This window comes from Cervus canadensis, chromosome 12 (genome assembly GCF_019320065.1).
Source record: "Cervus canadensis isolate Bull #8, Minnesota chromosome 12, ASM1932006v1, whole genome shotgun sequence".
Taxonomy (NCBI): domain Eukaryota; kingdom Metazoa; phylum Chordata; class Mammalia; order Artiodactyla; family Cervidae; genus Cervus; species Cervus canadensis.
In genome coordinates this window covers 45524030-45547327 of record NC_057397.1, presented here as the reverse complement: position 1 = coordinate 45547327, position 23298 = coordinate 45524030, and the positions used below count along the sequence as shown (strand labels likewise).

The window sequence follows — 23298 nt, the reverse complement described above, 5'->3', positions numbered from 1 at the left end:
CCACCGGGATCCCTCTCCCCGCCACTGTCATTTTTCGGTTCATAGAGTCTTCCACCAAGAACGGTTCTCCTTAATTAAGCTCCATAATTCATAACTAATCACCGGCATTGTACCAAGGAATGAAATAGATTCATTTGAAAACATGGGGTCTTATGACCCATTATATTTCTGTACCTTGAACACTGTCTGCATCCTGATGGATTTCACTGAGGTTTCCATTTTTAATACAATCACTGCATGTACAGGAATTATAAAAATCTGCTGTTACATGCAGCCTTGCTCAGCACTTGCTAAGGAAAGGTTGCTCACAACCCACTCATGGCTACCTCCATCAAGAGCATCACCTGGGTCCTCTGGCATCCAGCTCCATGTTCTTCTGGCCTCCACAGGTTGTGGAAGCCCTCACAAGGCACCTGCAATCCCCAAGCTTCTATGAAATTGTTTTGGATTCCCCAGAGCTCACCAGGCTCATGTGGGCCTGAGTAAAGGGGGCAGGGGGTATGCCAAACAGCCGGTTTTTATTCTGGCATTTGCCAGAAGGGAAATTGCTAAAATGTTTTAGGGCCCCCTTAGGAGAATAAAAATATCACACTGCCTTTAGCTTTTATCCCTCAGCTAAAATCAATGTTTTCTAAAAGGGAGAAGCTTTTAATACCCTTACAAGAGTCTCTCTTCAGATCCAGCATCTATTAATTAAGCACATACTTTTGGCAAGAGTTTTAAATAACTCCATTCTCATAACAATCAGCTATTAATCATCTTCACATCTGATTTGTGGAAACTGCAGTTGGGGGACTGATGGTCTATGGAGGTCACACAGCCTACCTGGAACTCTGTTCTAAGTCACACCCCATGTCACTGCCATCCTTCAATCCTGTGTTTGCAGAGGGAGATGAGGATAAAATGAAATATGCCGAGGCTGAGTCCTATGGGGAGGCGTGCAATCCACTCACTCATTTCTTCAACAAATATTTATTGAGACTCTACTATGCACTAGGCATTCTTTTAGGTGCCAAAGATACAATGGGGCTCAAAAGAGACAAAACCCCTTGCTCTTAAGGAATTTACGTCTGTTTGGTCACTGTCAACAAGCAAGATGCAAAAAGTAAAATATATATCTTATTAGGGAGCATTAAGCACTGAGGAGAAAACATAAAATGTTAAATACAGAGGAGAGATGTGAAATGTCATGAGTTGGGAGGAAGGGAAACTTGAGGAAGAATAGACAGGGTAACCACTGAGAAGGTGGATTCTTCAATATTTTTGGCATTTCACTTGCATCCAAAGCTCTTTGGGGTTGTTTTAGGGAATCCCATCATTTCATTTCTAGGAAACACAGTGTAAGAACTTATTTCCTTGTCTGTAAGAACACATTGTAAGATAATAAGAATATGATCAACTTGATAATATTAATCAACTGTCTATTATTTGCAAATCAATTTCTCCTTGGCTGGTGACTTAATGATGCATCTACAGGCCAAAAGCTGTGGTTGTGGTTCAGACAGTCCTTGGCTATTGCACAGAAGGTGGAGTGAACAAGAGTGAGGCTATGGGGTCACTCTTTCTACAGTCACATTCTGATGGCTCCCATTAGCAGTTTTGTAACTTTCAACATGTTTCACAACCTTTCTGTGCTTTTGAAAAAGCTGTTAAGATTGAGACATTATTAGTATTCACCACATAGGACTGCTATGAGGATTACATGAGAGTAACCTCGACAAGTCTACACTCAGAAAGGGTCAGGGATGCAATTTATACATGTCATGTACATGTATAAATGTTAATTAATATAAGAGACATTGCTGTTGATGACACAGTCATTAAAAATAAAGAAGCAAAGATACCTAATCAATCCTATTTCTTTAAAATAACACTGATGGGATCTGGTATGGCAAATATCCAGCACTAAGGAATGTTTTTAATTTAAGGTGTGAGTATAAAATAAAAAGGCAGAGTTTCTTAGAAAAGAGTTTTAAAGGCAATTCCCTAAGTGTCTTAAAGCATAATTGACCTCAGTTCAGGATTTTGAAGAGTAACACTCATTAGGATACAGCAATAATTGTTAAGGTGATTATTTTTCAATAAAAAAAAAAAAGAACAAATTCTTCAAGGGTGGGACTGCATATCACCATCACCTATATAGTCCTGGCCTCCAGGGCAACACTCACCAGATATATATGAGGAGATCCAAGAAGATCCAATGACAGCTGATGTCTAAGTATGGCATGCCTTACACTAGGTCTGTGGTTTTCAAACTGGTCAACCTGGGGGTTCTACAAAGATGCCTTGGGGGCTAGGCCCTGAGAGCAGACTTCTAGACTCCTGCCTCTATTTCAATCACCCCTGTAGCTTCACTTTCATTGATTTTTATATACTAGATCCCATATCAGAATTTATTATTTTTGTCATATTGCTTTAAAAATTTTTTTGAATTGTTTAAAAATCAATACCCTATAACCAGCACATTACTCTAGCATGAATTCCATACAAGCATGCCTTCAGGATCTAACCCAGTGCTTGCCCCATAACAGCTATTCCATGACTATTTGCTAAGTGATCAGATTATGCTGGAAAACTAGAATAAACACATATAACACAGTTAATGTGGAAACCAAATCCATCCACCTTGAACCAGCACAAGCAACTATGAATTTAAAATAGACAGGATGGCTAAGGGTAAGGCTTAGCATCTAGAAGATTTTATTTATTGTTTTCAATCACTGAATCCACTCAGAATATTAAGATGAGAGAGAAGCAATGTAACAGTAGATGAACAGATAATTAGTTAAAAGAGGAGAAAGAAGTCCAAATTCTGACGTCAGTCAAATCTGGCCTGAAGTTCTTTATTAGCTATGTAACATTGGCAAGTGACTTAATCTTGCTAAGCCGCAGTCTAGCCGTAAAGTGGGGATAACAACAGGAACTGTTTCATTGGATTTTGTGCAGATTAAATAAAATATTCCACGGAAAGTTCTTTCTGTATCACACAGAAAGCACTCAGTAAGTGTTAACTGCATACATGTGTCCATACATCTATATTCACATACATACGCTCTCTCTATATATACAGTATACATATACCCACTCTTTATGTATATACACACTATATAAACATGCACACATACTAAGTGAATATATATATATACACATATATGTTCATTAGAATTTTAAAACTGAGGAAAATATTAAAAATCATACAATCCTGTGAATTTAATATGTGTTTATTAGCAGCATGACCCTTCTCTCAAATACATGGAAGAATCTCAATGTATGGGTTCTCAGGCTAAATCAAGAAGTCATAGAGGAGACACAGACTTATGGATACAGTGTGGGGGGAGGAAGGAGAGGGTGGGATGTATGCAGAGAGTAACATGGAAACATACATTACCAAATGTAAAATAGATAGCCAATGGGAATTTGCTGTATGGCTCAGGGGAACTTGAGAGAAGGGCTTCCATACGCCTGAAAGAAAAGAAGGGGATCTGGATCAATATGAGGACAGGACTTAAATTGAAATAGGGAATCAGGATGCCAAGCATACAGGTCAGGGGCAACAGAACTGAAGTGTTGGAGCTATATGACCTGGTTTAAACCCAGGCTCTTGAACTTACTAGCTCTAGGACCTGGGCCATTTTATTTAATGAGTGTGCATGTGTGTAAAATGGTGATGATAATAATAGCTAGTTCACAAAGCTGTTGAAAAAATTAGAATAATGTAGGTAAACTGCTCAACATGTAGTTAATTCTCAGTAAATAGTAGCTGTCCTTTTTGGATATTCCATAAACATCAGGCAAAAATCTTCATTATTCTGGGCCTGGTTAGACTGTTGACACATGAGGAAATTGGATTTGATTAATGGTTAAGGCTTTTCCAAAGAGCCTTAGAGTCTTGCTGGGTGCTAGCAAGAGAAATTAACACATAGAGTGCTTGTCAGAATGCTGAGATAGTGTGGTGGAACATATGTACACCTATGGCTGACTCATGTTGATGTTTGGCAGACACCAACACAATAATGTAAAGCAATTATCTTTTAATTAAAAATAAATAAAATTTCAAGTGAAAAAAAGGAAGTTAGAGAGCCCATTTCCCAATCCCAAACACACATGCACGTGCCCGCACCACATTCAAGCATATGGAAGCCCTTCTGTCTGATTCATAAAGAACTCAGCTCACAGTCTTCATAGATCTGATGCCCCAGCCAGGGAATGTCAGCTATGGCTTTGCTATCAATACAATTGGAGTCAGCTCAGTCAGCTCATGCTAAGCTTGCTGTTAAACCTTGTTTAAACATTTGGAGAAAATCAAGCAATAAGTGAGAAAATCACCTCAAGTATTTAGCTTCTAGAGTGGCTTACTCTCAAAAGAACCAACTGACTAGTGGAGAGCACTTTTGTGATTAAGTTCCCAAAGAGCAGCCAGGAAGCCTTTGATATGGACTCATCTGGTTGTGTGCCCTTCCCATGAGCCCCAATAAAATAAAGGGCTTTCCTCGTAGCTCAGGCTGTAAAGAATCTGCCTGCAATGCAGGAGACACAAATTCAATATCTGGGTTGGGAAGAACCCTTGGAGGAGGAAATGGCAACCCACTCTAGTATTCTTGCCTAGGAAATCCTAAGGACAGAGGGGCCTGGTGGGCTACAGTCCATGGGGTTGCCAAGAGTCAGACACGACTGAGCTTTGACCTTCAGGAAGTGTATCGCTTAATTTTGTAGATCAGTGATTCTCAACTCAGGGACATTTTGCCCTTAAAAGGACATTTGGCAATGCCTAAAAGTAATTATTATGTTCACAATTGGAGGTGTGAAGATGCTACTTACATCTAGTAGGATGAATCCAAGGATGCCAATAAACATCCTACAATACAGAGGACATCCTCCTTGAACAAAGAATTATCTGGTACAAAATGTTAGCAGAGCCAGTTTTGAGAACAATTGATACAGGTAAGACAACCCATTGAAAGAGAACATCAACCTATAGTGTACAATTTAAATTATGTAAAGGCACTGCAGGAAAAAAATATTTGGCTATGAAGAATGGCTCCAAGAGGAAAGCTCTGAAGTACAAGGGCTAGAATATAAGCTTTGTAATTGAACAAACCTGTATTTGATCCCGTCTGCCCTTAATTGATAGTGTCATTCTGGCCAAGTCTCAGTGTCCTCATCCTTAGATGGAAATAAAAACACTGACCTTGCAGAAATATTATAATTGAGATGATGCATAAATTGTCCATGCCACCCTCCCCCCAAAACTGATAGCTATTCTGGAGGGGTTTTACTTTTCCAAGTTACAAATCATGTCAAAGTGACTAAAATAAACATAATAGTTGGAGTGGATTTAGTATGATGAAGTTATGTCAACAATTTTAGTGATATGACAAGTCACCACATTGTCTCTCAAGCTAGTTGCTGCCCAAAGCATTGCCTTCCTGAACAAGCCCAGAATAAGAGTCAAGATGCCTGCTGTCTTACCCATGCTTTTGGTCCCTTCATGTTTTCAGTCAGTAACTGTTTCATCCAGTAACTGGATGTCAGTGTCCCGTCCCAGTCCCCTAAATTTATATGCTATGCCATGCTAAGTCACTTCAGTCATGTCTGGATCTGTGACCCTATGGACTGTAGCCTGCCAGGCTCCTCTGTCCATGGGGATTCTCCAAGCAAGAATACTGTAGAGGGTAGCCGCGCCCTCCTCCAGGGGATCTCTCCGACCAAGGGATCAAGCCCAAGTCTCCTGCGGCTCCCTCATTGTAGGCGGATTCTTTACTACTGAGTCACCAGAGAAGCCCCCAGATTCATATGTTGAAGGTTAATTCTTTTTTCTAATTAATTTTTTATTGGAGTATAGTTGATTTGCAATGTTGTGTTAGTTTCTGCTGTATAGCAAGAAGAATCGGTTATACATATATATATACCCACTCTTTTTTAGATTCTTTCCCCATATAGGTCACTACAGAGTATTGAGTAGACTCCCTGTGCTATCCAGTAGGTCCATATTAGTTATCTATCTTATATATAGTGGTATGTATGTGTCAATCCCAATCTCCCAATTTATTCCTCCCCCTCTTTCCCCCTTGGTACCATAAATTTGTTTTCTACGTCTGTGACATACGTATTTAAAGTGTACAATATGGCAAGTTTTGACAAATGTATACATACATGAAATCAACATCATAATGAAGATAATGAACATATCCATCACTCTCAAAATCTCCATGTTCCTTAGTAATGGCAAATTCCTCTCATGTTGCATCCCTCCTTTCATGGGAACTCACATCAGCTTTCTTTGTGATAGCCCCAAACTAGAAACAACACAAATATGCATCAGTAGTTAAATACACAGTTAGTGGCAAAATCAGACAATATCATACTGCACAGCAACAAAAAAGATAAGCTACTGGTACGCACAACAGCAGGGCTTCCTAGGTGGTGCTAGTGGTAAAGAACCTGCCAAGAAGTAAGAGACTCGGGTTGAATCCCTGGGTCAGGAAGATCCCCTTGAGGAGGGCACGGCAACCCACTCCAGTGTTCTTGCCTGGAGAACCCCATGGACAGAGAAGCCTAGTGGGCTACAGTCCATGGGGTTGCAAAGAGTCGGGCACAACTGAAGTGACTGAGTGTGCACACACACACACACACAACAACGTGGAAGAATCTCAAAATAATCATGCTGAGGAGGAAAAGCAATATTATATCATTTGCATTTTTATAAAATTCTGGAAAAATATTGAAATAATCTAATGAAGCTTAATTCTTAATATAATGGTACCAGGAGGCAGAACCTTTGGGTCATTAGATCATGAAGGTAGAGTCCTCATAAATGGGACTCATGCTCTTATAAGAGACTCCGGGAGTTTCTTCAACCTCTCTCACCATATGAGGACACAGCTAGAAGACGGCCACCTAAGAACCTGTCAGGTCTCCACCTGACGCTGAATTGGTTAGTGCCTCAATCTATTGGACTTCTGAGCCTCCAGAGCTATGAGAGAAAAAAAAAAGCCTCTGCTGTTTATAAGCTAGCCAGGCACTCAGGTATTCCGCTGTATGCATGCATGCTAAGTCACTTCAGCCGTGTCCAACTCTTTGCAACCCTATGGACCACAGCCTACCAGGCTCTCTGTCCAGGCGGATTCTCCAGGCAATACTGGAGTAGAGATGCCCTCCTCCAGGGGATCTCCCCAACCCAGGGATTGAACCTGTATCTTGTATATCTCTTGCATTGGCAGGCGGGTTCTTTACCACTAACACCACCTGAGAAACCTGTTATTCTGCTACAGCATCCCAAATGAACTAAGACTCTAACTTCACTCCTTTAGACCGCCACACAATTCCTGAGTTGTACAGTTCCACATATCCCCTTTGATTTAAAACCTGGTGTCACACGCCAACAATATAAAGGACAGGACACAAGACGCAGAAAACTTGGTCATTTTTCACAAAAGCAGCTCCTGCCGGTTCTTCCTTTTCCCACCTTTCTCATTTCTCAGCATGCCATGCTTTACACTGTGTCTTGCTTTTTTTTAAATAAACTTTTTACTTCAAAAAAAATTTAATTACAGGAGATTACAAAATAGTGTAGAGTTCCCACATATCTATCCCTCATCCGGTTTCCCCTGAGGTTAACATCTTGCATAACCTGGATACATTTGTCAAAACCAATAAGTTAACACTGATAAAATATTATTAAGTAATCTACAGACTTTATTCAGATTTCCTCAGCCTTTTCATGATGTTTGTTACCTATTTTTGTACAGCCCAGAAGTCAAACATCCCACAACCTCCAACAAGATCTGTATCTTCAGAGCATCCACCAAAGTCACCCTGAAACTAACCAAAGATGCATTTAGAATTTTGAAGACAGATTCAGGCCCAGGTCAGAGTCCAAAGGATAGAAGCAATTAGACCCTGGAGTTGAAAGATAGGGTTTAGGTGCCCTGAAGACCTGGTAGAATCAATGTGCTGGGCAAGTGAGGCCACATCAGGCCCCAACAGGTCAACTAAAAAAATTTTTTTGGAGGGGGAACCTTCAAATAGTCCCACTTTCCTGAAGAAAGGAACCTGGACTCTCTGGAAATTGTTGCTGAAGAACTTTTGAAATAATCCTCCTAGGCAAGTCTGAGTGTGTTGCTTTGCTAATCAAGAGATGGCAGCTAGCACTCGATAAGGCAGTGGACGGGTTACCATTGCTGTCAGATGCACACACATGGGGCTCAGTAGGGCCTGACATGGCCATGGTCTTACACCAACTCATCTGTCATCAGCCTAGAACCGGTTCCAGCCTGGCTTCATACACAGGGTCCTGCTCCTCCACTCAGGCCCGGCCAACTTGGCTTGGAGAGCATTTGGTCCCTTTGCATAGAATGCTTTCTGCAATTTATCCTTGCTCTGTGCCACAACATCCCTATCACACGGAAAATGGTATTTCGTCTGTCTTTTCACTGCAGAGGGAAATTTTCCTACATTGCATGTGTTCCTGATACAGCCCTGCTCTCTCATGCACTACAGGAAAATCAAGTAAGTGTCACTCTAGGTACCCATCACCTGCTGAGTGAGCCTGACTGTGTTCCAGCCTTTAAGCTTCAGCATCTTTCTCTGAGAAGTGGAGCAAACTGTACATACCTGAGAGGGTGGCTTTGAAGATTCAATAAAGAAGTAAAAGTATATTTTTCAAGTTCTTTGCTTAACATCGAGCACTTTGAAGACCCTCAAGAAATGGTGGTTGCGGTTGCTATTGTGATTATTAGTGTGGTTGTTCAGTTCCTTTATCTGTAAAAAGGTATATTCATTCATTCAACACTGAACTAGGCTATAGGGATCCAGTGGTGAACAAGACAGACAAGATGCTTGCTAGCCTGGAAGTCACTTCCAAAGGCAGAGACACAGACAACAATCAGGTGAAGAAATGAATGAAGAACATGATTTCAGATGGGGAGAAGTGTCATGAAGGAAAACACGGCAGTGTACTGGAGAATGGCTGGGAATGCAGAACTACTACAAATTCCATAATCACAGATGTTTTCACTGAAAAAAAAAAATTACATTTGTGCTAAAAACTCAGTGACAAGAAGGAAACAGAGAAAATTGGGGCAGAGAACTTCAGGCATGGAAAACAGCAGGTGCAAAGGTCCTGAGGTAGGAACACACTTGCGGGGTTAAAGGAGAGAACACCAGTGTGACTGCAGCACAGCGAGCAAGGGGCACAGTGACTGAGACCAAGTCAGAGGGGCAGGGGGTCAGCGAGTGGGCTTGGATGTCAAGGGAAGGAATGTGGACTTTATTCCAAGGGCAACGGAAAGCCAGGGGGAGTGTTTAAGCAGGGAAGTGGTGACTTTCGAACTGCAATTTTAAAAGATCATTTTAGCTTTGGATTCAATCATAAGAGGGCAAAAGCGAGAGCAAGGAAGTAATTAGAAAGCTAATATGCAGTAACCCAGGGTGAGACGATGGTGACTTGAGCCACAGACAGTTCTCCTAGTTGTTACGAAGAATAAATAAGCTCATGTAAATGCACCTAGGACAATTCCTGGCACAGAATGGATGCTCAAAATATTTTAATTCTCTTCTTCCAACTCTGTGCTATAGCAGAGATCTCTATTTCCACAAAGCTCTCTAAGAGGCAGATAGAATGCGTCTAAGTGTGAATGCCAGAATTCTCATCAACTCTATGTTGACACAGCAACATTATAATAAGGCCGAGCAAATGCCAATTCCATCCTGGTACATATTGCCTTGTGTTGCCGTTTTGTTAAAACTCCAAAAACCATTATGCTTGAACATTGTAAACTCGTTTATAAAAAAGTAGCATGGGGACCATAATGCGTTTTGAATGCACAGTCAAGGATCGCCATTCTCTTCCAGTCCAAGGAGAAGATTAAAGATTTTCCAATATAAAACTACCAGATTTGTCCTTCAATTAATGATGAAGGCATAATCCGGCTGTCTTGAATTAAAGCTGCATGCTTTACTATCAGCTAATGGATACTAGAAAGGAATCCTTGGAAAATAAGAGCAAGAAGTATGATGTTAATTGCAATTCAGATGAGGAATAAGAAATGTAACTGGTACTAGAGAAGCTTTGGGTTGGAGCATTCACAATGAGTCAGGAAATAGAAAGCATCACATAAGGTTTAAGAGTCTGGGTTCTAGGGACTTCCCTGGTGATCCAGTGGCTAAAACTCCACACTCCCAGAGCAGGGGGACTGGGTTCCCTGGTCTGGGAACTAGATCCCACACGCTGCAACTAAGACCCATCACATCATAATTAATTTAAAAAAAAATCTGAGTTCTAAAGAAAGAAGATTTCCTATGGGCAGGATCTTTCATCCCCTCACTTATTCTTATGCATGTGTGACTTTGGGGAAGTCTCTTCACTTCTAAAACTCAATTCCTCATCTGTGGAATGTGAAAAATAATAATACTGCTCTCACCAGATTATGGTAAAGATTACACATGATCATCTACTCAGAGTGTTCAGCATGGTGCTGGCATAGGATTTAAAGAAATATCAGTTATCTTTATTACTCTCCAGTACCCTGAGGCTCAGGTGAAGGAACTGGAATTGTTTATTCTGGAACTGAGAAGGCTGAGTGTGTAATTTAGATTCTTACCATGAAAATTGCCACAATGTATTGAGTCCTTGGGGGCAAGATACTGTGCCAAGGGTTTATGTTTAAAAAAGAGGAAAAATATGCAACTTCCAACATTCAGAAGCTGGCCTGGCTCTCCAAGCAAGGTCTTGTTATTCTCCTATTAGACATAAACCATCTTACAGAATTCCAACCTCAGACAAGGTTGCTGGGAGACCATGATAAAATGAGACAAAGCAAAGCCACTTCACAACTTCGTCCAAGTGCAGACAAAAGCAAGGTCATTGTGCAACCCTAAAAATAACAACATCCTCCTCTGTCCCCAAAGGAGTGCCTGCTATGTATTTACCAATCACAGATTTATACTCAGGCTGGTCTCTGCTCCCTATAGGTAAGATTTATTGAGATACACAGTCACATTGTGTATTACCTTTACTTTCTGACAACATATAACCCAGAGTGAACCCTTCCCCAGATCACCCATTTAAAGCCCCAGTTCTAAAAAATAAAAATAAAGCCCCAGTTCTATTCCAGATTCTTCCTAACACCTCCTACTGAGCAATCCCAGATTTGCCTCAAGTGTGTGTTCTCCTCGGTGCAACAAGTAATAAACCCAACCTGCTTAACTACAGATGTTTTCCCAGTAGTCTTCTGCTGAAGTGCATTCATTTTTAAGTGACAATGTAAGGCATGTATTATTACCTCTATTCCACAGCAGAGGAAACCAAGATTCAGAGCGATTAAGTTATTTCACCCAAGATCCTCCACATAGCAAGTGAGAGAGAATGGGCTGAAAGTCGGGTCTGTTCCATTGCAAAGCTCAGGCTCAGAAATGCCCCAGTTGCATCCTAGTCTTAAGGGGTGCTCATACTCTGAGTAGGGTCCCACTGATGACTGGAGGAAGAAAAACCGTCAAGAAGCAGCAGGATGAATTAGATGGGGTACAGGATCTTCTTAATAGGAAGTGAAAGTCGCTCAGTCGTGTCCGACTCTTTGCAATTCCATGGAGTTGCAACCCTCCAGGCTCCTCTGTCCATGGGATTCCTTAGGCAAGAATACTGGAATGGGTAGCCATTCCCTTTTCTAGAGGATCTTCCTGACCTAGGGATCGAACCCAGGTCTCACGCATTACAGATTCTTTACTGTCTAAGCCACCAGAGAGGCCCCTTAAGTGTTGAAAGAGGGGACTAATTTTCCCACTGTTGGAGAATTATTTTTTAATTAAAATATATTAAGATGATTTAAAGATGATAGAGAGGCATTTTGGTTTTGGAAAAGTCAAGCAACTTATTATGACAAGTTAAGGGAGAAAGAGACTGCTCTTACACCCAACAACTCTTATTTGATTCAGAGATCATAGTCTATGACTGAAGGGTACTTACATTAAGAATGATGATACAGAAACCATTATGGCTAATACTATCCTTTAAATGATTGGAAGCATCTCATAGGAACAAGAAAGAATACCTTTTTCTATTTTAAATTTATCTCAGTAGTTGGATATGATAAAATTTTATTATTTTTTTTCAAGCAGAAAGAGGATAACTGGCAAGTGAACACTTAATGGGGGAAATATATAGCTTGCACAATTTAAAAATAAAATCTAACAGTTTGCATGTTTAGCACCTTTCATGCAAGAATTTCAGAGCGATTTTGTAAAAATGAATTATACTTCCTTCCCGTCCCCCACCACCCATGAAGAAGCTCGACTTTACAACTATGAGAAAAGGCTCCCGTGAGAGCATGACGAACCTGGAGTGCCTGGGGAAGTGGAGGTGAGTGGAGACGTAGGGGTCCTGAGTTGAAAGGAGGGCTTGGGTTGATCTTTTGAATAGGAAGCACTCACACATGTCAGCCCGTCTCCAGGGAAACAAGCCCCTCCTTTGGTACCTGCTCTTCTCACTCAATCCGCCTCACTCAATCACTCTAACCCTCCTCTAGGATCCCACATCTTCTTCCCCCTCGGCACCAGAAGTCAGATTGTATCTGGTTTCCTTTGAATAGTCCTCAGAGAATTGATGGGAAGAAGTTCAGCAGGGATGCAGGCTTTGGAAATCATGTCCTTGGAGGGAGCACCTACAGAAATAATCAGACCTTCAAGTAGCCATGCTAGGCTCCGTCTCAGCCAAGCTAACGTGGGCTCCATCCATTTGCCCAACAAATACTACTGAGTACCTAGTTATCTAGGCAGTACTGTTCTAGAGACTACAGCAATGAATGAAACAGGAGAATCTCTGCCTTGACGGGTGTATATTCTAGTCAAGGGAAAGTCGGTAACCCAAATAGATTTTTTTAACCAAATTATATATTAGAGTGAGCTAAAGGCTATGGAAAGAAATAAAGCAGGGGATGGGGCTAGATATCTGAGAGGTTAGTTTTTTTAATTTATTTAATTGGAGGCTAATTACTTTACAATACTGTGGTGGTTTTTGCCATACATCGACATGAATCAGCCATGGGTATACATGTATCCCACCATCCTAAACCCCCCCTCCCACCTCCTTCCCCACCCCCATTCTTCTGGGTTGTCCCAGAGCACCAACTCTGGGGGCCCTGTTTCATGAATCGAATTTTCACTGGTCATCTATTTTACATTTTAAATTGGAGGATAATTGCTTTACAATGTTGTTTTGTTTCTGCCATACAACTTGAACCAGCCATAAGTGTGTGTGTGTGTGTGTGTGTGTGCGTGCATGAATAAATACATATATATGTATGTGTGGGTAGGTGTATATATATATATCCCCTCCCTCTTGGGCCTTCCTCCCACTCACCCCATACCACTCCCAGATCATCAGAGTGCCAGACTGGGCTTCCCATGTTACATAGCAACTTCCCACTAGCTAGCTATTTTACACATGGTAGTGTATATATGTGGAGAAGGCAATGGCACCCCACTCCAGTACTCTTGCCTAGAAAATCCCATGGATGGAGGAGCCTGGTGGGCTGCCGTCTATGGGGTCACAGAGTCAGACACGACTGAAGCGACTCAGCAGCAGCAGCAGCCGTGTATATGTGTCAATGCTACTCTCTTAATTCGTCCCACCATCTCCTTCCCTCACTGTGTCTGCGTCTGTTTCTCCATTCCTTTCCTGCAAATAGGTTCATCAATACCACTTTCCTAGATTCCATATATAGGTGTTAATATACAATATTTGTCTTTCTCTTTTTGACTCATTTCACTCTTTATAACAGGCTCTAGGTGCATCCACCTCAGTTCAACTGACTCAAATTCATTCTGTTTTTATGCCTGAGTAACATTCCATTGTATATATGTACCACAACTTTATCCACTCATCTGTTGTTGGACACCTAGGTTGCTTCCATGTCTTGGCTATTGTTAAGTACTGCTGCAATGAACACCGGGATACACGTGTCTTTTTGAATTATGGCTTCTTCAGGGTATAAGCCCAGTAGTGGAATTGCTAGGCCATATGGTAAATGATGTTGGAGAAAAGATCTGAAGGAAGTGAGGGGGGGAATGAGGGAAAGGAATAGTCTAGGAAGATGGGCTATAGGAATAAAGGTCTTGAGTCAGAGGAAATCTAAAGTTCCTAGAGTGTGGCTGAAAGAGAGAAAGTGAGGGGAGAGAAGCAGCAATCATAGCGGTAAATGTGGAACAGGAGTGTTGGCAGATTCACTAGGGTCTTGTGGGTCACTAAGAACCTTAGCTTTTCTTCTCTATCAGATGCAGAGAAACTGGAATTTTTGAAAACGGCAGTGACATCACCTTAGAATTTAAAGAAATCTCAATGCGAGGTGAGAGTGGAAGCCAAGCGTTCAGTGACTGCAACCATCTACATAAAAGATGATGGTGGTTTGGACCATCACCTTCAGAGGTGAAGGTGGAGAAGTATTAGGATTCTCATTATGTGTTGAAGGAAAAGCCAGTAATATTTTCTTTCTTTTTTTTTATTTTTTTCAGTAATATTTTCTGACAAATTGGATATGGGGTATGAGAGGAAGGGAAGAATTGAAAATGATTCCAAGCACTTTGGCCTGGACAACTGGCAAGATGGAACTTTCATTGCCCAAGGTGGGAGAGATGGAACGGGCGGCACTTTTGGGGAGTGCACTTCTAGCAATGTTTCATTTGAGATGTCTATTAGACATCCAAGAGGAGATGCCCAGAGTCAACTGAACATATAAATCTAGAGTTCGTGGAGAGGATGCAGTTGCAGATTGACATTAGTGAGAGTGATTAAACTAGATGGGAGCAGTGAGAGTGGGTGTGGGTTGCTAAGAAGAGGACCAAGCCCTGAACCCATTATATGTTGGGGAGATAATGAAGAAGCAGTAAAGGTAACAGGAGGAGCTATCAGTGGTATAAAGACCAAAAAAGAATAGGATCTAAGAAGTCAAGTGAAGAAACTGTTTCAAGAAAAAGAAAGTGACCATTGTGTGTAAGCATGGGCACTAAAAGAGGACCAATGGATTTAGCAATATAAGGTCATTGGCCACTTTGAGGAAAACAGTTTCTGTGGCATGATGGAGGCTTTTATTGGAGAGATAGCAGTATACTTGTATGCTGATGGGAATAACCCAAGACGGGGGAGAAAATGATGATACGAGAAAGAAACCTAGTGGAGCAATGACCTTGAGTAATGTGAGAGGCTATGGAATCCAAATCCACCTGAAGTGGCCGTCTTTAGATAGGAGTGTAGACACTTCCTCTCTATGGTAACAGCAGAGATGCAAGAATAGCTTGGTACAAGTGCTGAGAGGCAGGTAAATATGGTGGTGGTAGTCTGTGGAAAGTTATCTTTTGATTGTTTCTAGGCTTCCAGAAAAGTAGGAAGCAAAGTCATCTCTGGTGACACAGAGATGCTAGAAGTTTGAAAAGGAAAGAAAGGACGATAAAATAGTTGTCCAGAAGAGTAGGGTGAATACATTTAGAAAATGTAGTATGATCAGTGGGAAGTATTACATATTCATATAAGGTTTATGGTTATAAGTTTAACAATAAGACCAGTCATGTATGTGTGTGTGTGCGTGTGTGTGTTTTCCAGCCACATTCAATGCATAGGTATAGGCACAGAATAGGCAGAGCTGGATTTAATCAAGGATGGGTTCTTTCCAAGTTAGCTCAAGGAAGCCAGAAATGCAAGAGAACTGAGAGTAAGTACAAGCGTATGATCACAATGACTGAGCACAGGATTTAAGATGGGAAGGGAGGAATGTGATTAGAAAGGAGGGTAAGGGAAAAGGTGGTAAGATACATGGGTTTGAAGAGGAATTAGGATTGGAAGGGAGGCAGAGGGAAAACGTGGTTAAGATCAATAGACTGCAGATCCCAGAGAGTTCAAGGAGTGATGGCATCAGGCATCAGAGGAATTAAGCTGAAAAGATAGGAAGTGATGGTCAGATGGCAGGATGTTTGAAACTGAAATTATGGACAAGTCACTGGAAGCCTAGATCCTCGAGTAGAATCATGGGAAGGAGTGGTTTAGAGGATGAGTGCTAGGATGAGATGACTGGAGAAAAGAAGGTCCAGGAATCGAGTGGCTAGGATGTTAGAAGAGGCATCTGGTTATTAAATTAAGGGAGAATTAAGATAAGAGAAAATGACAGCCAACAGGAGTTCAAGTCTTCAACAAATGAACAGGAGTGATCTAGGGGTTTACAGACAAAGAAGGTGGTGGCTAGGATTGTCTGATGACAAGGGAGTCAAAACTGCAGGGGTTTAGGGAAGAGAAAGGGAGAATTAATGGTGTGGAAGTGGAAATTGTGAACTAAGGAGACACCCAGCTGCACCTCCAGGTCCAATGGTCCAAGAGGTGATAGAGAAAAAGAGTTATGACCAGAGAGGGCTGCAGGGAGAGTGGTAGGCTCAGAGGAAGTCCAGACCTAAATTAATCTAGTGCACACACCCTGCATACAGGCATACATTCTCATGCACACACATACACACACATGCACACACACCTGGAACCATACAGATGGATGGACATTTAAATGGGTGGATGTCACGGTATGTGAAATATCCCTCAATAAGGCTGATTTTTTTAAGGAAGTACATAGAGATCTTTAAGAGCAAGGGAATCAGATCCATTTTAGGGGAGGTCAAGAAAAGCCTCTTTAAGAAAGTATCTGATGACGATGTCTCAAAATGAAAAAAAAAATCTTATATTTGTGACATATAATGATTTTACCTTTTCTTTCTTTGGATTCACTGTGCTGTGAATTTGATTCATGGCCCTTCCATCATAGTCATTTGGGTCCTGAATTGTCTACAAGCCTGTAAGGCCCCATGTGGGGCCAAAGAAGGTCTTCCTCAGTTTGATATCCTCTATAGCAGGATTCCCCAACCTCTGAGACCTAATGTCTGATGATCTGAGGTGGAGCTGATGTATAATAATAGAAATAAAGTGTACAATAAACATAATATGTTTGAATCGTCCCAAAACTAGCCCCTTGTGGTAAAACTGTTTTCCATGAAACTGATCCCTGTGCCAAAAAGATTGGGAACCTCTGTAGTACAGGATGTAGAACCATGTCTAACTCTCCAGAGGCTCACATAAATATTTCTTCAAATGTGTTGAATTAATTTAAATATTTATTATTTCAAAATATCAAAGTAACACCTCATGAAGGCATTTTCAAAAGAAACAGGAAATAGTTTTATAAAATTTATTTATTTATATGAAAAGTGCATTTTCATATTTATTCATATGAAAAGTAAACATAAATGAGAATATTTTGTGTGTTATTATCATTAGCTAATAGTCATCTTACAGTCAGAGGCAGAAAGAAATGGTTGAAGTAAATATCAAAAGTATGTCCAATATGCAACTTTCAGAATTATATGGTGAAAAAAAACTAGTATATAATTGCCAGGAAAGCTATTTAAAGCAGAAATATGAGATTAAAAATGCCAAAGGTGTAAACAACTTTAATCTGCTAATTTATTACACATGCCTCTTAGAGCCAAGTTTTATTTTAAGCTTAGATCTTGGATATTTTCACTGTGTTGCTACAAATGAAATTAAAATTTTCTAAACTCAAATGCTATGCATGTTTCATCTTTTCAATGTCACTCATTTCCTCTGAAACTAAGTTCACGTGTACAATTCAGGCATTGTGACTATATATATGCAATCTTTTCTTATAAGGACATTCTTCTACAGTCCAAAAGGCACAATGACAATGCTTACCCACGTCTGTATTCCATCAACATTCTGCATTAGGGAACAGGCAGGCTATAGAAATAAATAAAAGTTCCTTTTTTATTATTAGAATAGCAAACAGGGCTTTAACTAATAAAGATGATTCAGGGCCAGTTGCTGAGGAAAATCATCCTTTCAATCATAAGTGCAGGAGGTGTGAAAGTGTATTATGGACCCTATATTACACACTGGACCCAATTACCTGCAACTCTTTCCCCTCTTATGACCCAGATTCTACTTTGGTTTCTGGACATATCTAATTCTGACTGTTCACTTAATCCTCTAGCTATATGAGGGAGCAGTCACAATAAAAAAATTGAGGTCCAATCAGTTATTGAAGAAGTGATTCACTACCAAAGGTAAGTGGCTTATGACTAGGTCTATGTTCTCAAACTTTCCAACAAGGCTCTGCTACCTCTATCCCTAAGAAACACAGTTCTCCAATTACACCACCATGAAATGTGACCTTTCCCTCCAGCTGGCACTGGGGTTTAGCCTTCATCATTAAAAAAGTACAGGTGTGCTGACAATTCAAGCCAGCACAACAGTGGCATGGTATGAGACTTGGTGGATGGGAAGGGGAATTTTACAGGAAGGCTTGCACAAAATTGAATCCTTAATATAATCGTAATAATGTGAGCTCTTTAAGCCAAATATCTGGCCTCCTCCCACTTCCCCCGTGAAATATCATGATTGACTGGGAGCTTATATAAAACTGCCATTTGGGATATTGCAAGATTTGAATGCATGAAGTGTAAGTATTTGCTACATGTATGATGTGTCCAGTTGGACCTCGGCTTGTCTCCTTTGGCAACGCAGTCCCCGAAAGGGTGTTGAGTACCCTGACCAGTGATTGTTAAACACTAGAGAAGCTTCTAATTGTCCAGGTGACAAGGAAGGGCAAAACTAGGACCAGTGATGAGAAGAGAAGAGAGATTCCAATTTCTTCCTATGGAAGGACTACAGTGGGCAGCTTTCCATCACAGGAGGTGCTGAAGAGAAGATGAAGGATCATTTGATAAGACATCTTGAGGGGCTGAGACTAGTTAACCTAAAACACCTCTTCAAGCTCTAAGGTTTTATTCCAGATCCCCAGGCAAGACACTCTAATGGTGCTGACATGCTTCTTGTTGTCCGATGCACTATCTTCTCTCTCACCTCTGGGTCTTTGCACAGCCCATTCCCTGGGCCTTCCACCCCCTTCCCACTTCAAACATGAACTTAGAGTCACTTTCTTCACTTCCTTTACTTCCTTCCAGGAAGCCGTCACTGTCCCAACAAATTTAGGTAAAGGCACCTTGCAGCATGCGCTCATGGCACCCTACCCCTCCACTGCCACAGTGCTTACTTTTCTTGACTACAATTTCATATGGGTAGGGAACACGTCCTTGTCATAATCGTATGTCCATCACCTACACAAGAGCTTCCTAGGCAGCGCTAGTGGTAAAGAACCTGCCTGCTAAGGCAAGAGCCATAAGAAACACAGCTTCAATTCCTGGGTCAGGAAGACCCCCTGGAGGAGGACATGGCAGCCCACTCCAGTATTCTTGCCTGGAGAATCCCATGGACAGAGGAGCCTGGCGGGCTATGGGCCATAGAGTCACAAAAAGTTGGTTATGACTGAAGCGACTTAGCACACACGCATCCACACAAGGCCTACAGCACAGCCAGTTCGCAATGAATGTGTGCCAAATTATTTGGGTTGGCTGATAAGTTTGTTTGAATTTTTCCATAAGATGTAACAGAAGAACCCGAATGAAATTTTTGGCCAACCCAATATTTTCTTATTAAAAACCCTGCTGTGTCTTCCCCAGAAATCCACTGCATCTAAAAATAGTTTAACCAGAGATACTTTATCTTGCTCAGTTATTCTTTTTATGGGTCTCAAGTCCTTCTCTCCCCACCTCAAAGAAGTATTCCCAATAGAACACTGGTATCAAATATACAGCATCATGGACTCAATGAACAGGAATCTCAGCAAACTCTAGGAGATAGTGGAGGACAGAGGAGCCTGGCATGCTATAGTCCATGAGGTCGCAAACTTAGTGACTGAACTTAGTGACTGAACAACCATCTATATGCTATAGACTTGTGCATCTTGGGGCTTAAGCTGTTAATGACTACTTGCTAAGGCTGCACATGCTTAAAGGCCACTAAATAAAAATGATTAAGCCCATCCATAGCAAAACTATCGTTATAGCCACCATCTATATGACCCAGGTTCTCATTCTGGGTGAAGTGGGCAGGGTTCTAATTAAGAATCTTCATGCTGCCTTCGCAGGGCCAGTCCCTACGAGGACTCTCCACTCTTATCACAAAATGCTCTGATGGGTGTGGTGTACAAGACCCCTTGCTCGTACTTCCTGCAGCTCTCTCCTGGGGCTCACGAGGATACATCAGAAAGTGCAAGGAGTGTGTGGACACCCATCTAAGACTCTTAACTAAAAGAAAACAGTTCAAACCACTTTTCCACAGGATATGGAAGCCATCCATTAGCAATAATGATTTAATATCATCAAACAAACACAAAATTGACTAGTTTACTTAAGAGTCAAATCAACAATTTCATCATTTCTCATTTATTTCCTCCTTTTAAACTAAGACTTCTTTATGGCTATTATGTGAAAACTACTCTAGTCATTTGAAACTCAGTAAGTATAGGTGGTTGATAAGATGAATCAGGCCCCTGCCCACCGACCGTGACTAAAGATGAGAAACATTCACAGTTAACAGCTGCAGGTGCAGCCTCCAGCCATTTGCCCATTTCCTGATAAATCTGAGACCTGTTCTATCCCATTCTTCTTCTTTAAGCACAGTCCTCACTATCTTCACCCTCTGACACTTCAACAGCCGCACACATTCATTCCTTCTTGGCTACTGCCTACTCAGACCAATCTTTCTCAAGCTGTAATGTGCTCGGGCTTCATCTGGGCATCTTGTAAAATGCAGATTCTAATTAGATAGGTCTTGAGTAGGGCCTGAGATCCTTCTCTTGTCAAAGCTTATAGAGATCACTGATGCTGGTGGTCCAAGGACCATGCTTTAGAGTATCAGGGACTAAGGGCAAAAACTCAGCATAGAATCTGCCAATCTCAACAGCTTCAGCAGGTCTGAGGTTTTCAGGAAATTTTCTAGGGACAGGGTCTGTTAACTTCCATCTATAATCTCAAATGACCCTATGCAAAGGTTAGGAACCACTGGCCCAGGCTTCCACTGTTCTAGTCCATGTCTCCTTCTGATCTTCTTCCCCAACTCTGTCCCACTAGCTGTTCCACAACCATTCACCCAGCAATCCCACCAGCAGCTGGGTTTCTACACCTAAGCAGATTTCCATTATTCGAGGTACTTGGTCTGCTGGAATCATTCATTTTAAGGAACACCAACAAAAAATGAGATTTGGGGTCAGTGACTCTGAGAGATAAGGGCTATGACAGAATGATGCTGGGCAGCGAAAATCATTTTGAAAAGCAGAAAGACCTGAGTCTGAATCTTGGGTCTGCATCAACCTAATTCTATGACCTTACATTTATCAGCTTCTCCAAGCTTCGATTTTCTCCTTTGTAATGAGATCTACTTGTAGGAACATAAAGTAGCAAAGACAAACTTCCAGGCACATAGTGTTTACACAATCAATTGGTTACCTGTTCCTTTCCTTTTTATCATAGAGGAAGAGCAAGGATAAATTAAGATCTAAATTATTAATAAATACTTTAAAAATAAGATCTCCTAAGTTAAGACCACATTTAAAAAAGATCCATCTAGACTTGGATTCTGAATAATAAGAAAAATGACTAGTTTTAAAATACATTTAGGTTGGTTTTTTTTTTAAGTATTTTTTCTCTCAGATCTAAAATAGACAAGAACTGAAAGTTTTGGAGGAATTTTTAAGGGAAAATAAGGAATTCTTACACCGTATTTCAACCTTTTTTTGGTTTAAGTAAATTGTGTTAGAAAATGCCTGCTAACCAAGAACTCACAGCAAATATGTATCCAATTTTAATACAACACTATAAAACTGTTCTGGAAAGTTAAAACTAGTTATTAAGAGAGTCTGGGTGGGAAAAATATTCTCTAGGGGTGAAATGATTTCCCATGTGAAGAACTCGGCTTAGGGACTCTTGATCATAAGCCTTTCAGATATTACATAATAAAAACGCCATTGGTTCCTTATCAAAGGACTACTCGGCCCTCACTAGCACATTTTCATTGAACCTCAACACAGCTAATCACGTAGAACTAATGTAAAACATCCCCCATTTCATGCTCAGTGTGATATTACACCTTCACTTGTTTGTCCCAGAAAGTTAAGCATTTAAAAGATTTCATGGCCCTACACAGGCTCTTAAGGGCATACTTATTATTTTATCATAGTCTATTTTTAAAAACTACTGGAAGAATTTGGAAGAAAAGCTATCTCTTTGGTCTAATTTGTCAAATAACGAGAGTTCAAAGCTCTAGTTATCTCTTATTCTAAAATACTCTGTTATCCCTCAAGGATAAATTTTCCATTTCTGATAAGGTCCTTGTCCAATTCAAATTACAAGCAAAGGAAGTCTCCGGGGGAAAATGTGTTTACTTATTTTTCCACGTAACATCTTCAAAGAAACTGAAAGGAATAAAGAACTATTCCTAAGGATATCTTCCAGAAGTAAAAAAATTCAGTAAGACATTTTCCTCATCTTTCTAAAACAATCTTTATCTCCAAGGAAATTGAACCAATACTCAAGATCTTACCTCTCAAAGCAATGTTTTTCCAAAAGAGTTGTCCTTATTCATCTCATATAAATATCATCTGTGGAGTCATTCTGTATACCCCCAGAATTCACATTAAAGGCAGTTTAAAAATAATTTGCCATTTACATATGTTTTCACTAGATTGAAAGCTGAAAGCTCTTCAACCCTTGCCATTCCAGCAACAAAAGACAGAACCACATTATCTTCAGGGTTTCATTCAGTGAGATAGAGCCCTGGGCCTCTGAAAAAGATACGTTTCTCGTGGTGAAGGGTTAAAAGAGGACACCAAGCCACCCTCTGGAAGTCATTAAGTTACAAAGCCCCAAGAAGATAAAAGTTTCCATTTTCTAAAATGTAAATCAAAAACATATTCATTAGTATTGCAAAACAAACATGCAAATCTTCACCACTTGAAAAGCTCGGCTAAATATGTACAAGGGCTAAACCCAAAAATACATCTGGTCCTTGGTTACAGAACTTGCTTTTTTGGTTTTATCTAAAGAGTTTGTCTGTCTTCCATGGTTGGCTTCTTGGATTATTGCAATTCATAATAAGCCTTTTAGCTAAGGATGAAATAAACAAAGATAAAGTCTATGTCCTAGTTTTAAATGGCCCAGATGGGATGATTTTTCCATATGTTTAGCACACCCACTGTTTATTAATCATTGCTAGCAGAGCTTAGAGGATTACTGGGTTTATTGCCTGGGCAAGGGCTGAAATTTACAGTTTGTATAATCTCTGCACACCTTTTTAATATTCCATCCTTTCCCGATTGTCCTTTGCGCCTCACTCAGGTTGGGTGTGCATCCAAGTCTGTG

General features: G+C 40.7%; 1 long non-coding RNA gene across 2 annotated transcripts; it reads right to left on the bottom strand.

Annotated features, from left to right (window-relative positions):
- Positions 1–3223: 3223 nt before the first annotated feature.
- On the bottom strand, positions 3224–22986 carry LOC122451329. 2 transcript variants are annotated; one of them, XR_006272370.1, is made up of 3 exons: positions 22481–22986; positions 6154–6296; positions 3224–3462 (listed from the first exon to the last, which is right to left on the bottom strand). It is a non-coding gene; the product is annotated as an uncharacterized LOC122451329 (long non-coding RNA). The 2 variants fall into 2 exon arrangements; XR_006272369.1 differs by lacking the exon at positions 22481–22986 and adding an exon at positions 7735–7823.
- Between the last annotated feature and the right edge of the window lie 312 nt (positions 22987–23298).